The sequence below is a fragment of the Macrobrachium rosenbergii genome, chromosome 5, assembly GCF_040412425.1.
Source record: "Macrobrachium rosenbergii isolate ZJJX-2024 chromosome 5, ASM4041242v1, whole genome shotgun sequence".
Classification (NCBI taxonomy): domain Eukaryota; kingdom Metazoa; phylum Arthropoda; class Malacostraca; order Decapoda; family Palaemonidae; genus Macrobrachium; species Macrobrachium rosenbergii.
This window is the reverse complement of record NC_089745.1, coordinates 49,844,690-49,860,647: the sequence shown is the minus strand read 5'-3', so window position 1 is coordinate 49,860,647 and position 15,958 is coordinate 49,844,690. Positions and strand designations below refer to the sequence as shown.

At 36.4% G+C, this 15,958-nt stretch overlaps 1 long non-coding RNA gene across 1 annotated transcript in view; it reads left to right on the top strand.

Annotated features, from left to right (window-relative positions):
* The first annotated feature begins 11,315 nt into the window (after window positions 1–11,315).
* Window positions 11,316–15,958, top strand: part of LOC136838769 (uncharacterized) — a 454,612-nt gene continuing 449,969 nt past the window's right edge. Inside the window, exon 1 of the long non-coding RNA XR_010853108.1 lies at window positions 11,316–11,373. This is a non-coding gene — a long non-coding RNA (uncharacterized lncRNA). The remainder of the gene's footprint in view (window positions 11,374–15,958) is intronic.

Sequence of the window (15,958 nt, the reverse complement as noted above, 5' to 3'; positions counted from 1 at the left end):
CATAAATTCAACGGGTGTCCTGGATGAGATTTGTAACTGTTGATATTTCCCTCTTTCCGCTTTTATCTTTTGCGATATGTTTGTAATCCTAAATCCTATATGTATATAGGTATATAAATGAATATATATATATATATATATATATATATATATATATATATATATATATATATATATATATATATATATATATATATATGTATATATATACATATATATATAGATAGATAGATAGATAGATAGATAGATAGATAGCTGGATACATATATACTGTATATATATATATATATATATATATATATATATATATATATATATATATATATATATATATATATATATATATATATACTGTATATATATAAATGAATTACAACTGTTACAAAACTTAGTGGCAGAAAGAGAGTAATATCAACCTTTACAAATATACAAATATTAAACATTACAAATAATTTACAGTTAGCGTCTGGAAACACGATGAAAAAGCAAAATGTGATCAGAATATTTGGCCTCCAAGGTGGAAATAAGTTAAAATATCTTCATTTTCACCTTAGTATTTGAAGACTCGCGATATTAAACAGTTCATGACTACAGAACAGCAAGAAGGCAGAGAATGGGAAGTGCTCTGTTCGGTGGCTTCTGTTCCTCCCCAGGTTCTTTCCCTTCTTCTCTTTTCCAACTCTCTCTCTCTCTCTCTCTCTCTCTCTCTCTCTCTCTCTCTCTCTCTCTCTCTCTCTCTCTCTCTCTCGTCCCTGTTATCGTTTCCTCTTTCCGGTTTGCGCTAAATAGCCAAAATCTAAATTTTCTATATAATAATGTTCCATGTGGAACGGGCCCATCTCATTTGCAAAGAATAGGCTTCCCATATGTTGACGTATTTCACTATTCTGGAAAGTAAAAGCATGAACCTATAAAATTTTTAGTTCTAGAATTTAATTAATTGTTATTGTTATTATTATTATTATTATTATTATTATTATTATTATTATTATTATTATTATTATTATTATTATTATTATTCAGAAGATTAACCCTACTCATGTTTGTAAGCTCTTGTTTACGTATATGTTTATTTCTATTTCTTCGTAATCTCATGTATCAGAAAGTTTTAGTTTTCTGCAAAAGAAAACTATTGTGCCGGCTTTGTCTGTCCGTCCGCACTTTATTCTGTCCGCACTTTTTCTGTCCGTCCTCAGGTCTTTAAAAATACTGAAGCTAGAGGGCTGCAAATTAGTATGTTGATCATCCACCCTCCAATCATCAAACATACCAAATTGCAGCCCTCTAGCCTAAGTAGTTTTTATTTTATGTAAGGTTAAAATAAGCCATAATCGTGCTTCTGGCAACGATGTAGGATAGGCCACCACCGGGCCATGGTTAAAGTTTCATGGGCCGCGGTTCATACAGCATTATACCGAGACCCCCGAAAGATAGATCTGTTTTCGGTGACCTGGATCATACGCTGTAGTGGCTGTACAGAAAACTCGATTGCGCCGAAGAAACTTCTGCGCATTTTTTACTTGTTCAATGTTTATGCCACTTCTCATTCGCAGTTGTGAAACTGTAACAGTGAACGGTGAGTCAGAGGTAACCGTTACACGTATAAGCTCTTGAAGGTTGAATTTTTTTTATTGATCATTGGCCATGCTTGACTGCAAATTCGTTTTGTCCTAAAATAGAGAGACGAGCAGGATACCGGATGTCTGGAGAAAGGGAGGAGGAGGAGAAAGGAGGAGGAGGAGGAGGAGGAGAAAGGAGGAGGAGGAGGAGGAGGAGGAGGAAGAGAAAGGGGGAGGAGGAGGAGGAGGAGGAAGAGAAAGGAGGAGGAGGAGGAGGAGGAAGAGAAAGGAGGAGGAGGAGGAGGAGAGAGGGGGAGAAAGGAGGAGGAGGATATCGGATGTCTGGAGAAAGGGAGGAGGAGGAGGAGGAAGAGAAAGGGGGAGGAAGAGGAGGGGGTGGAAGAGAAAGGGGGAAAAGGAGGAGGAGGAGGAGGAGGAGGAGGAGGAGGAAAATCCGGAAGAGCACAATCACTCTAACAACATCTCTTTCTCCTCTTAGAAAGCATCGAGGAAATCTGTTCGAAACTTTTTTCCCTTTTTCCGCAGCCCCTTGGAAAAGCCTGTGGGAGACCCTGAAGCCGAGTAAAAAGACAGAATGCAGTAAAATAAAAGAACGAAAGGGTTGTTCGTTCTAAGCCAATTTGCTGCTTAATGGGAAGTTCATTGATCGGAAAGAGGACGAATGTATCGGGTGGTTCGTCTCTTAACTGGCTGGAGGTGAGATTCCGGTGTTTTGCTACAAACAAATAGTCGTTGGGGCTGGTGGTGACTAAGACCGAGGTCGCCGGGAGTACGGTCTTTGGAATTATGCGAAGTCAGTCGTATTTTCTGTCGGAAATATGTTTAAAAGAGTAAACGTGACTTAAAGACGCCTAAACGTGACATAAAGAATGTACGGTTGCAATTAGTACGAAAAAATCACAAATGAAATCAGAAGGGAATGAAATAGAGTTAATTAGTCGCTCAGATAATGAGGGAAAGTTGAGTGGGCCAGTGAAATACGTACACTTTATGAAAACAAGCCAACAGCATTAGTGGCGAAGGCAAGACCGCCTACAGTGGATTACAGTAAAGGCCACTGGAGGCAGGGACCGCGACAGAAGTGCAATGGGAAATGTGGGTCCCTTGGGTCCCATAACCCGGTAGCTGAAGCTCTCTCTCTCTCTCTCTCTCTCTCTCTCAGGTCCCTAAGGGCTTCCAGAGGCCGTCCTGCACATGCCATGGCCTAGGGACCAAGTTGTGCCACGCACGCTTCCTAAACGCCTCTCCACATTCGCTCTAACACACACACACACACACACACAGCAAATGAAAACATCAGCGATCTCTGTTGGAGCTGTGACATTAAGCTGTGATTCTTTTTTTTTTTTCTTTACCAAAGAAGCCTCGTGCTTGATGTGCCAAATATCAGTGGCAATATTTGGATTAAACTGATTCATTGATTTATAGCTTAGAGAGAGAGAGAGAGAGAGAGAGAGAGAGAGAGAGAGAGAGAGAGAGAGAGAGAGAAAGAGAGAGAGAGAATATCAGTGGCAATATTTGGATTATATAGCTGGCATTCATTGCTTTATAGCTTAGAGAGAGAGAGAGAGAGAGAATATCAGTGGCAATATTTGGATTACTTAACTGTCATTCATTGCTTTATAGTTTAGAAAGAGAGACAGAATGTCAATGGCAATATTTGGATGATATAACTGGGATTCATTGCTTTATAGTTGAGAGAGAGAGAGAGAGAGAGAGAGAGAGAGAGAGAGAGAGAGAGAGAGAGAGAGAGAGAGAGAGCAGGCTCTTGTTTAAAAGTTAATTTGTGGATATTACGAATCGCATATTGGCACTTATGGAATGGTCCGGTGTCAAAATAATTGTATTTCCAGCATAGCTGTGGTGCCTTCCACCAATTTATTTATGAAAAATTATAAGCTACCAAATTGTTTTCGAAAACATCATTACTAAAGAGAATTCATCTCCCCACTGAAAGTTGCACAGAGAGAGAGAGAGAGAGAGAGAGAGAGAGAGAGAGAGAGAGAGAGAGAGAGAGAGAGAGAGAGAGAGAGAAAACACAGTGCACATAACTTTGTTTAAAATTGAATCTATGAATATTACAAATCGCATTATAGCTGTCATGCCAGGGTAACTTTATCTGTAGGATATTAAAAAAATGCTACACATTTTTGTCCAAAATACTGCGATTAGTAAAAATAATCTCAATGTAACTTTATTGTCAGGATAACTGTTATCTATGGAATATTAAAGAATACTACACTTTTTGTCCAAAATACTACGATTAGTAAAAATAATCGCATTGTGACTGTATTGTCAGGATAACTGTTATCTATGGAATATTAAAAAAATGCTACACTTTTTGTCCAAAATACTGCGATTAGGAAAAATATTTGTTTAAAATTTCAGTGGGCAACGAAATAGTATTATAGAAGCAAAAACAAAATATTCCACTATAAATAAAATACCGTTTGTAAAGGTTACCGCGAAGAAGAGACTAATGCTGTCTGTATATGTATATGTAATTATATGTTAATTTACCTTTTCACATGCATTCTTTCTTACGCGAGATTGCCACGAAATTTAATGACATTTGTTAAATCACCATAGATAGTAGTACATTGGTCTGGCCTTTGAACCCTGACCTTTAAACCCTGGTCACTCTTTTATTTTTCATCGTGGTTGAATGACTGACTTTATCATCTCTTTTTAAGAAGGCAGTTCATAAGTTGTGATGGATTCTATTTATGAAGTTTGTTTCTATTCCGTATTACAGGTTCCAGACCGTGGGATTTGCCTTAACACTCATAATTGACAGTGTTTGCATAACAGTATGCAGCAGTTTGTATGATTTAGTTAGAAATAACCCATTTTGACATATATATAAATATATATATATATATATATATATATATATATATATGTAGTATATATATACATATGTAATACACACACACACACACATACATATATATATATATATATATATATATATATATATATATATATATAGAGAGAGAGAGAGAGAGAGAGAGAGAGAGAGAGAGAGAGAGAGAGAGAGAGAGAGAGAGAGAGAGGAAGTGAGTGAATGATTCATTGTTAGTCATCGGGTGCTACAACCACCAGGGTAACTGAAACCATATATATATATATATATATATATATATATATATATATATATATATATATATATATATATATATATGCATATATACATATATATGCATATATACATATATATATAAATATCATATGTAAAGGGTGTTATATGAAAAGAGATTTTATAGAGAAAGTTTTTCAGGCCGAGCGTGGGTGGCCCATGGCCCCTCAGATAGATTTATTACCTCCGCGGGTTCATTGTTTTCTTTGTCGAATGAATATTAATTTGATAAGCCATTAATAACCACCACAAAGAGTGAGAACGAGAAAGGGAAAGTAAAGGAGGGGGGGGGGTTAATTTAATTTAGTATGTTGCTCCATTAAGCTTTATCATTCAATTTATGCTTGTGAAAATTCGGTAACATCTGTTTCTCTTTCCGTCACTTTCACTTGTTTTACTTATTTCACTTTTTTATCGTTGTTTACATATTTATTTATAAATAGCTCATTTTTTGAAGTTCACGTTTTTATAGATTACTCTTTTTATAAATTGCTCTTTTTTTATAAATTGCTCTTCTTTTTTATAACTTGGTATTTTTTGTATAAATTCCACTTCCTTTTTTGAAGTAAATTGCTCTTTTTTTTATAAATTGCTCTTCCTTTTTTTATAATTACTCTTCTTTTTTATAAATTTCCTTTTTTTATGAATTGTTCTTTTTTGTAAATTGCTCTTAATTTTTTATAAATTGCCCTTCTGTTTTATGAATTATTTTTTTATAAATTGCCCTTCTTTTTTTTATGAATTATTCTTTTGTAAATTACTCTTCTTTTTTATAAATTGCCCTTCTTTTTCTTATAAATTGCCCTTTTTATAAACTGCTCTCTTTATAAAATGCTCCTCATTTTATAAATTGCCCTTCTTAATTAACCAGACTTCGAAATTTCAGAACTCTACCTCTCCAATACTATCACTGACTCCTTAATCGAGGACCATCTATCGTCGCCCCTGTCAGTGGTCATTATTTGATAAGGATTATCATTACCCTTGTTTGGGGGAATAGAATACTGATTAGCGATTACAGGCCGATAAGTCGTTTTAATGGTCGTATAAGGAGGTTGTTTATACCTCGGCCAGCTAAGTCTTACCTTGGACATAAAACCTGACAAGGAAACCCTCGTGGGTCAGGCAATAAATGGTTTTAAGTGGTACAGCTTTTAAGAAATGCCATACTTAAGCGTTGATTAGCTTCATAGGAAGCGACAGACTTGACTTTTAAAGTAAAGAACGCACTAAGATGATATTTTCTTAATTTTGGGTTTTATGAGCTCAAATTAACATGCAATTTTTTTCTGTGAAAATGCCCTGGTAATAATTACTGCAGGTTTATACTTTTCCAGCTTGTGCTCATTAGTTTTTCATTACTTTCAGTAAAGCTGGTGTACTTAATAATATAGATAAGATTGTACGAAGATAAGATAGTCGTTAGATTCACAATAGAACACAATTTTTACTTCCAGTGGTTTATTTGTTTATTTTCAGTACTCTTAGTGTGATTTTTTTTTCGTCCGTGCACAGTACAGCTTCAGCTTATTCAGGGTTTTCATGTAAAAGTAAGGACACAAGATGCCAATTGCACCCAGTGTTATGCACTACAAACTTTTGAGATGAGGCTTTCACAGACAGTTTCGCCAATATTTACAAGTTTGCCCTGTATACTTTTTCATTGGTTGCCTCTGAACAAACCAAATGCATGCTGGAAACTGCAACCTTGTGGAGCAACACGTTCCGTTAATACTCCTGAATAGCTGTTTGAAGCATTGCAATGCTGCCAACATTTTAATATCAGATGGTGTCATTGCCGAAGCTTAATCGTAACCTAATAATAAATCCGTTCATAGTGATGAAAACGATTATTAGCGCTTGTTAAACCAACACCGAGCTTAACGTTTTTCTAAAATATTGCCTTACTTGTTCCTTGTGTAACAAGTTTGTATACAATTCAGCCTCCAAGTCAGGACAGCAGATTTCATTACATGGCCTGCACTGGGCACTGCGCTGAGTGTTTGATGGAACAGTCTTAGAAATGCATGCTTCTGTAGTGTGTTTATTTCCATAATAACTATTCTTTAGTGTGTTTCAGTAATGGCTTTATATAGTGATCTAAAAGAAATAAGAGATAGGGCATGGAATAGAGTCGTAAGTAAGCATGGCGTATGATCACAAAAATATTCTGTCTAAGTTCAAGGTCTTAAACGCAGATGACATCCTAAATTTAACGGGAATGACGTGAACTATTTTGAGCTAGTTGAAAATCGCCATCATAGGGGTACCCATTTCTAATGCCCTCCAAAACAACCTTTCTAACTTGCATGGGAAGAAACCCTTTATACTGCTTTATGAGTAAGTCAAGGAAGGTGGTAAGGCAAAGTTGCTTCATTGTGAGTTACCACTTTTCGTAATAAAAAAAAAAAAGGGCGTCATTACAGTTTTGAATTCTTATATGTTATTTCTTACTTGGTTTAGCCCACTGCACTGTAGGCATTACTTAAGGTTCTTCGGCCCCTAGCTGCAAACCCTTTCATTCCTTTTACTGTACCTCCGTTCATATTCCCTTTCTTCCTTCCTTCTTACTTTCCACCCTCTGCTAACAGTTGATTCATTATGCAGCTGCGAGATTTTCCTCCTGTTACACTTTTCAGATCTTTTTACTGTAATTTTCCAGTTCAGCGCTGAATGGCCTCATAGGTTCCAGAGTTTGGCCTTTGGCCTAAGTTCTATATTCTATTATATTCTAACTTGATTTAGAATTCTTAGGTCATTTGTTTTGATAAGCTAATAGATGTCCTTTTCCATACCTTTCAAACCTTTTTACTGTATATACCCATTTCAGCGCTGAATGGCCTTACAGGTCCCAGCGCTTGGTCTTTGGCCTAAGTTCTACATTCTATTCTGTTCTAACTTGATTTAGAATTCTTAGGTCATTTGTTTTGCTAAGCTAAAAGCTGTCCTTTTCCATTTAAATCCGGTCCTCATTTTTTGGGAGAAGGCACATTACAAGTGTCTGGCATCCCAGCTGTGGACAGAACCTGTTCGCAACGACTAGACTGAATCCAGAGCTGCAAATTTAAAAAGTAAATGAGACCACATCATTTTCTAATTGTTAAATCATTCTTATTGTAAATATGTAAATTGTTACACGAAAAGTCCCTAAACAGGGGTGGCAATCTTTAGCTTGGCCTTTATAAAACCAAGGAAATAGCGCAGTCTAAAGCTTTGCTTTGGGAAACTGCAATTTTTACACAGCTTTATGGCTTTATTGGAATGAAGTAACTAATTTCTGTAAAAGCAAAAGTCAAAAAAGTGAAAAATGCGCCGAAGTTTTTTCGCGCAATCGAGTTTTCTGCACAGCTGCTACAGCGTATATTCAAAGCCACCGAAAATCGGTCTATCTTTGGGTGGTCTCGGTATAATGCTGTATGAGCCGCGGCCCATGAAACTCAGCCGGCTGTGGTGGCCTGTGTTGTTACATTGCCAGAAGCACGATTATTGCTAACTCTAACCTTAAATAAAATAAAAACTAATGAGGCTAGAGGGCTGCAGTTTGGTATGTTTGATGATCGAAGGGTGGATAGTCAACATACCGATTTGCAGCCCTGTAGCCTTAGCAGCTTATAAGATCTGAGGGCGGACAGAAAAAATGCGGACAGAAAAAAGTGCGGACACAATAAAGTGCGGACAAACAGACAAAGCCGGCACACTAGTTTTCTTTTACAGAAAACTAAAAACTGTGAAGCGCTTGTTGAGCCAACTCTCTTTAATAAAATGGGAATTGTGGATTTTTGTAGGAACGTTTCAGCATCACTTTATAATGACGACCGTCTGCCACTGATTAACTGTTTTATGCGTGGTTGTGGTAAGAGGCTTTTCTGGGTAAGTGGAGATATTCGGGATTCCTTTTTATTTTTTTTGCGATACTCTGCCAATTAAAAAAGACTTTGTCGATGAGAATGAGATTAACCCAGAAACGTTAGGCATTGGATTCTTGCCTATATCGTGGCTGTTGTTTATTTATTTATTTATTTATTTATTTACTTTTTGTTATGACCAGGAAACATAAAATTTAGATACTAGATCAAACAAGTAAAAAATGCGCCGAAGTTTCTTCGGCACAATCGAGTTTTCTGTACAGCCGCTACATAGTATAATCAAGGCCACCGAAAACAGTTCTACCTTTCGGTGGTTCCGGTATAATACTGTGTGAGCCGCGGTCCACGAAACTTTAACCACGGGCCGGTGGTGGCCTATCGTATATCGTTGCCAGAAGCACGATTATGGCTAACTGTAACCTTAAAATAAAATTGCTGAGGCTAGAGGGCTGCAATTTGGTATGTTTAATGACTGGAGGATGGATGATCAACATACCAATTTGCAGCCCTCTAGCCTCAGTAGTTTTTAAGATCTGAGGTCGGACAGAAAAAGTTCGGACAGAAAAAAGTGTGGACAGAAAAAAGTGCGGACGGACAGACAAAGCAGGCACGATAGTTTTCCTTTACAGAAAACTAAAATTGTGAAATATATTATAAAGTCTCAGAGAGGTTTTCCATAAAATTTAATGCTTATGAGCTTGGCTATTGAGCATTTATTTATTTTTTTATAACCAGGAAGCCTAAAATTTAGATACTAGGTCAAAAGTAATGAAATATATATATATTATGAAGTCTTAGAGAGGTTTTTCACAAAAATTTAATGCTTAAGTCCTTGACTGATTATGAATGAAGAAGTCATTAAGTAAACGGTGTTTTAAGTTAGTTCACTTATGATCACTTACGATCACTTATCATCGATGACACAGTTGATCCCAGATCCCCTTTACCTGCCGAGAGCAACCAAATTCGCTGAACAGCCGCACCAATATGCAGTAAATGTGCCTCGCTGTCGAACTTCTCGGTTCCAGAGGCCCTTTATTCCTCCCACCGTTGGACTATGGAACAGCCTCCCGGAGGATGTCTGGCAACCGGAACTTCAGAAGTTGAGGCGAAAATGCAATGCATTACTACCCCGATACTATTCTTCTTACCTTTTATTACACTTTTATGTATTTATCTATTTATTAATTTATTTTATTTCTTTTTTAATAAGCGGGATATCTTCTTTCTGTATTTCACTTTGCTTCCTCTTACTTCTTTCGTCTGAACACCATATTCTTTGGAAGGTGGAATTTCAAGTCAGTGGCCCCTGTGGGCTTGTTCCATATGAACTCCTTGCATGTACTGAATAATAATAATCATAACAAGCTAACGACTAACAAAATTAGCTCTTGAGCAACTAGTAAAATTGACCAATAAACTTTCATAATGAGGTCGCTTGAATGAAGGATCACGTCTATCAGAATAAATAAGCAAATATTTTATGTTAATCTTTTAATGATGGAGTCATTCAGTTGTCAGTAGATTACAATAGAAATCGTCTAATATTTGTCATGTGCTCTGACATTGATATTGATGACTGGTAAATGTGATAATAAGAAAAAGAATGAGGTTGTGGAGAATTATCAAATGTCATCGTCTCGTCAAAGATACGTTGAACACCTTGTGCACTGATTACGTTAAGTTTCTTAGACTGAATAAGAATCCTCACATTGTTTATTGATTACGTTAAGTTTCTTAGACTGAATAAGAATCCTCACATTGTTTATTGATTACGTTAAGTTTCTTAGACTGGATAAGAATCCTCACCTTGTTTATTCATTCCGTTAAGTTTCTTAGACTGAATAAGAATCCTCACATTGTTTATTGATTACGTCAAGTTTCTTAGACTGGATAAGAGTCCTCACATTGTTTATTGATTACGTTAAGTTTCTTAGAATGAATAAGAATCCTCACATTGTTTATTGATTACGTTAAGTTTCTCAGACTGAATAAGAATCCTCACATTGTTTATTGATGACGTTAAGTTTCTTAGACTGAATAAGAATCCTCACATTGTTTATTGATTACGTTAAGTTTCTTAGACTGGATAAGAATCCTCACATTGTTTATTGATGACGTTAAGTTTCTTAGAATGAATAAGAATCCTCACATTGTTTACTGATTACGTTAAATATCTTAGACTGAATAAGAATCCTCACATTGTTTATTGATGACGTTAAGTTTCTTAGAATGAATAAGAATACTCACATTGTTTATTGATTACGTTAAGTTTCTTAGACTGAATAATAATCCTTAAGACACTTCATAACACCAACAGTTTTAATCAGTTGATGAGGTTACGGATAAACTTAAGCGTCTAACTCTTAGTATCTTTAGTTTTCTTAAGTTCGAACGTAACATTTTTGAGCGCGAGTGAAATCCTAGGAAAAAACTTAACGCTGCACATTTTGATCTTTTATTTGTCATTATCATAAGTTCCCGTAATCTGCAGAGTGGAATAAGGTCACTAGTTACTCCTCTTTCTGTTCTAGCATTGACAGTATTTTTGAGTTTGTTATGCTTTATACTGTGTGAATATTGTGTTTAATAAAAGCCAATTTTTGCTAGTTACATAAGAATGAAGATACATTAGTACTCAGATAATAATAATCATATAATATGCAAGCACAATTACTTAATTCTGAGAAAATGACATTTCATCAGAATCGTTTTTCCTTTTAACCCTTCAGGGCCAAGGCAACCTTGAACGTAGTTCGCCCCCCGCGCTTCTGGTCTGCATGAAAAGGTTAGAGTTCCAGTTTCATTGTTTTCTTCTTGCTCTGCTAGCAAGTGAAAATCTTCAAATCAGTTTTATCTTCAGGTGAACATTACATTGACAGTACAGTACATCCGGATAACAAGCTATGTTTATCCTTGATTGTGTTTAGGTTCTGATTGCATGTTGTGATGGTTAAGCTTGATTGTCTTTAGGTTCTGATTGCATGTTGTGATGGTTATCCTTGATTGTGTTTATTTTCTGATTGCATGTTGTGACGGTTATCCTTGATTGTGTTTAGGTTCTGATTGTATGTTGTGATGGTTACCCTTGATTGTGTTTAGGTTCTGATTGTATGTTGTGATGGTTATCCTTGATTGAGTTTAGGTTCTGATTGCATGTTGTGATGGTTATCCTTGATTGTGTTTAGGTTCTGATTGTATGTTGTGCCGGTTATCCTTGATTGTGTTTATTTTCTAATTGCATGTTGTGACGGTTATCCTTGATTGTGTTTAGGTTCTGATTGCATGTTGTGATGGTTATCCTTGACTGTGTTTAGGTTCTGATTGCATGTTGTGACAGTTATCCTTGATTGTGTTTATTTTCTGATTGCATGTTGTGATGGTTATCCTTGATTGTGTTTAGGTTCTGATTGTATGTTGTGACAGTTATCCTTGATTGTGTTTATTTTCTGATTGCATGTTGTGATGGTTATCTTTGATTGTGTTTAGGTTCTGATTGCATGTTGTGACGCTTATCCTTGACTGTGTTTAGGTTCTGATTGCATGTTGTGACGGTTATCCTTGATTGTGTTGAGGTTCTGATTGCATATTGTGACGGTTATCTTTGATTGTGTTTATGTTCTGATTGCATATTGTGATGGTTATCCTTGATTGTGTTTATTTTCTGATTACATGTTGTGATAGTTATCCTTGATTGTGTTTATTTTCTGATTGCATATTGTGATGGTTATCCTTGATTGTGTTGAGGTTCTGATTGCATATTGTGACGGTTATCCTTGATTGTGTTTAGGTTCTGATTGCATGTTGTGGCAGTTATCCTTGATTGTGTTTAGGTTCTGATTGCATGTTGTGACAGTTATCCTTGACTGTGTTTATTTTCTGATTGCATGTTGTGATGGTTATCTTTGATTGTGTTTAGGCTCTGATTGCATGTTGTGTTGGTTATCCTTGTTTGTATTTAGGTTCTGATTGCATGTTGTGACAGTTATTCTTGTTTGTGTTTATTTTCTGATTGCATGTTGTGATGGTTATCCTTGATTGTGTTTAGGTTCTGATTGCATGTTGTGATGGTTATCCTTGATTGTGTTTAGGTTCTGATTGCATATTTTGATGGTTATCCTTGATTGTGTTGAGGTTCTGATTGCATGTTGTGATGGTTATCCTTGATTGTGTTTAGGTTCTGATTACATGTTGTGACAGTTATCCTTGATTGTGTTTATGTTCTGATTGCATATTGTGATGGTTAGCCTTGATTGTGTGTATGTTCTGATTACATGTTGTGACAGTTATCCTTGATTGTGTTTAGGTTCTGATTGCATATTGAGATGGTTATCCTTGATTGTGTTGAGGTTCTGATTGCATGTTGTGATGGTTATCCTTGATTGTGTTTAGGTTCTGATTGCATGTTGTGACAGTTATCCTTGTTTGTGTTTAGGTTCTGATTGCATGTTGTGATGGTTATCCCTGATTGTGTTTAGGTTCTGATTGCATATTATGATGGTCATCCTTGATTGTGTTTATTTTCTGATTGCATATTGTGATGGTTATCCTTGATTGTGTTTAGGTTCTGATTGCATATTGTGACGGTTATCCTTGATTGTGTTTATTTTCTGATTGCATGTTGTGATGGTTATCCTTGAATGTGTTTAGGTTCTGATTGCATGTTGTGATTGTTATCCTTGATTGTGCTTAGGTTCTGATTGAATGTTGTGATGGTTATCCTTGATTGTGTTTAGGTTCTGATTGCATTTTGTGATGGTTATCCTTGATTGTGTTTATTTTCTGTTTGCATGCTGTGACAGTTATCCTTGTTTGTGTTTATTTTCTGATTGCATGTTGTGATGGTTATCCTTGATTGTGTTTAGGTTATGATTGCATGTTGTGACGGTTATCCTTGATTGTGTTTAGGTTCTGATTGCATGTTGTGATGGTTATCCTTGGTTGTGTTTAGGTTCTGATTGCATGTTGTGATGGTTATCCTTGATTGTGTTTATTTTCTGATTGCATGTTGTGACAGTTATCCTTGATTGTGTTGAGGTTCTGATTGTATGTTGTGATGGTTATCCTTGATTGTGTTTAGGTTCTGATTGCAAGTTGTGATGGTTGTCCTTGATTGTGTTTATTTTCTTATTGCATGTTGTGATGGTTATCCTTGATTGTGTTTATTTTCTGATTGCATGTTGTGACGGTTATCCTTGATTGTGTTTAGGTTCTGATTGTATGTTGTGATGGTTATCCTTGATTGTGTTTAGGTTCTGATTGCATATTGTGACGGTTATCCTTGATTGTATTTAGGTTCTGATTGTATGTTGTGATGGTTATCCTTGATTGTGTTTAGGTTCTGATTGCATGTTGCGACGGTTATCCTTGATTATGTTTATTTTCTGATTGCATGTTGTGATGGTTATCTTTGGTTGTGTTTATTTTCTGATTGCATTTTGTGATGGTTATCCTTGATTGTGTTTATTTTCTGATTGCATATTGTGATGGTTATCCTTGATTGTGTTTATTTTCTGATTGCATGTTTTGATGGTTATCCTTGATTGTGTTTAGGTTCTGATTGCATGTTGTGATGGTTATCCTTGATTGTGTTTATTTTCTGATTGCATGTTGTGACGGTTATCCTTGATTGTGTTTAGGTTCTGATTGCATGTTTTGATGGTTATCCTTGATTGTGTTTAGGTTCTGATTGCATGTTTTGATGGTTATCCTTGATTGTGGTTATCCTTGATTGTGTTTAGGTTCTGAATGCATGTTGTGATGGTTATCTTTGGTTGTGTTTATTTTCTGATTGCATGTTTTGATGGTTATCCTTGACTGTGTTTAGGTTCTGATTGCATGTTGTGATGGTTATCCTTGATTGTGTTGAGGTTCTGATTGCATATTGTGACGGTTATCCTTGATTGTGTTTAGGCTCTGGTTGCATTTTGTGACTCCATTACAATTCTGGTGTTCTCTCGGCGCTTGTAATCACACGAACTGGGTTAAGTGTTAGGGCAGATTAAGGCCCCTTGAGGGAGCACCACAATCCTGTTAGCATGTACTGTTGGGATAGAGAAATTAGCCGCGGGCTTAATAAAGCTTGTCCAGTTAATGAAATGAACGAAGAGTTGCATAACCTTTTTGTTAATTTTTAACAATTTTTAATAATTATTATTAACAGTTATTAAGAGTCAGTTGAATTTAGCAGGGGTTGTGAGTATTTGCTAAATTGTCTTTAGTAAATCATATTTATTCCGTTGGCATTCATATATAGTGATTTCCCTATGTATATAATTAATGGCTTTGGTAAGTCTGCTTGTAGCCATTATTTTAAGTCAATTTAAAACTGTTTTGCAGTTTTACGAATAAACTTCTACGGTTCCTGACGATAAATGACGGCAGATTTGCATTTTTTCTACTTCGTATAATTCTATGCCGTTAACCCCGTTAGGGGGTATTGCCGTAAGTGCACCACGCGTGATGCACTGTAGGCATTACTAGAAATTTTTGCAGCGTCCCTTCTGCTTCTAGTTGTACCCACGTTTTAGAGTCTTACTTTACCTCCATTCCGCTACCTTCCTTTAGTCATGCTGTCCAGCCACTCCAGTTCCCTCTTTACTTTGTAAGTAGCTTCAAAAAAAGGGAAAAAAATTCTTCTGCTAATATTAAAAAACCACAAATTTCAAGCCAAGCCACACCAGGCTCCTCATCAAGTGAACGCAAAGAGAAGAATGCAGATAAAAATACGAAGGGGTTTTGTTTTTCAAGATTAAAGAATGTCTTTAAAATGTGTTTCTATTTGCTTTCCATCTTCACCGTCTACAGTACTGAATGCTGGGCTTTCTGCTGAGCTTTCATAAATCGTAATTATTTGCTGTTAACTTACTTCAAGCTTGATCTTGTTCAAATGAAATTTTTATTAGAGTCTCCCTTTTCACTTCCAACGCTTCGTTATCCCAGACTCCTCAGGACCCTCCTTCATTATAAGGAGATTGAGGGATATCCTTCTTCATCTGGAGGGAGGCTGTGGCTCTCCGTAAGTTAGCTATGGAAGCAACCTATTCCATGCGCCTCACATTCCAGTAACTGGATTAATAATCAAGTAGGGGGTCATGAGTACATTAGCGTGAACAGCCAAACTCCCCCCCTGGTGGCGGGGTATCTAACTCCCCCTGGTGGCGGGGTATCTGAGGAGGGTTTACGAGGGAAGTGGTGGTGCTAATGTGGCCACCAGGGCGATGCTTCCTGCATTCTAATGCTGGCAAAAATTCAATTCAACTTCTAAGGGCCAGTTCTCTCGCTTGCTCTTTCTCTTCCTCCTCCCCCTCCCCTCACCCCTTTTTCTTTCTTTATTTTTTGTGCTTTAGGTTTTCTGAAATGAATCTCATTCT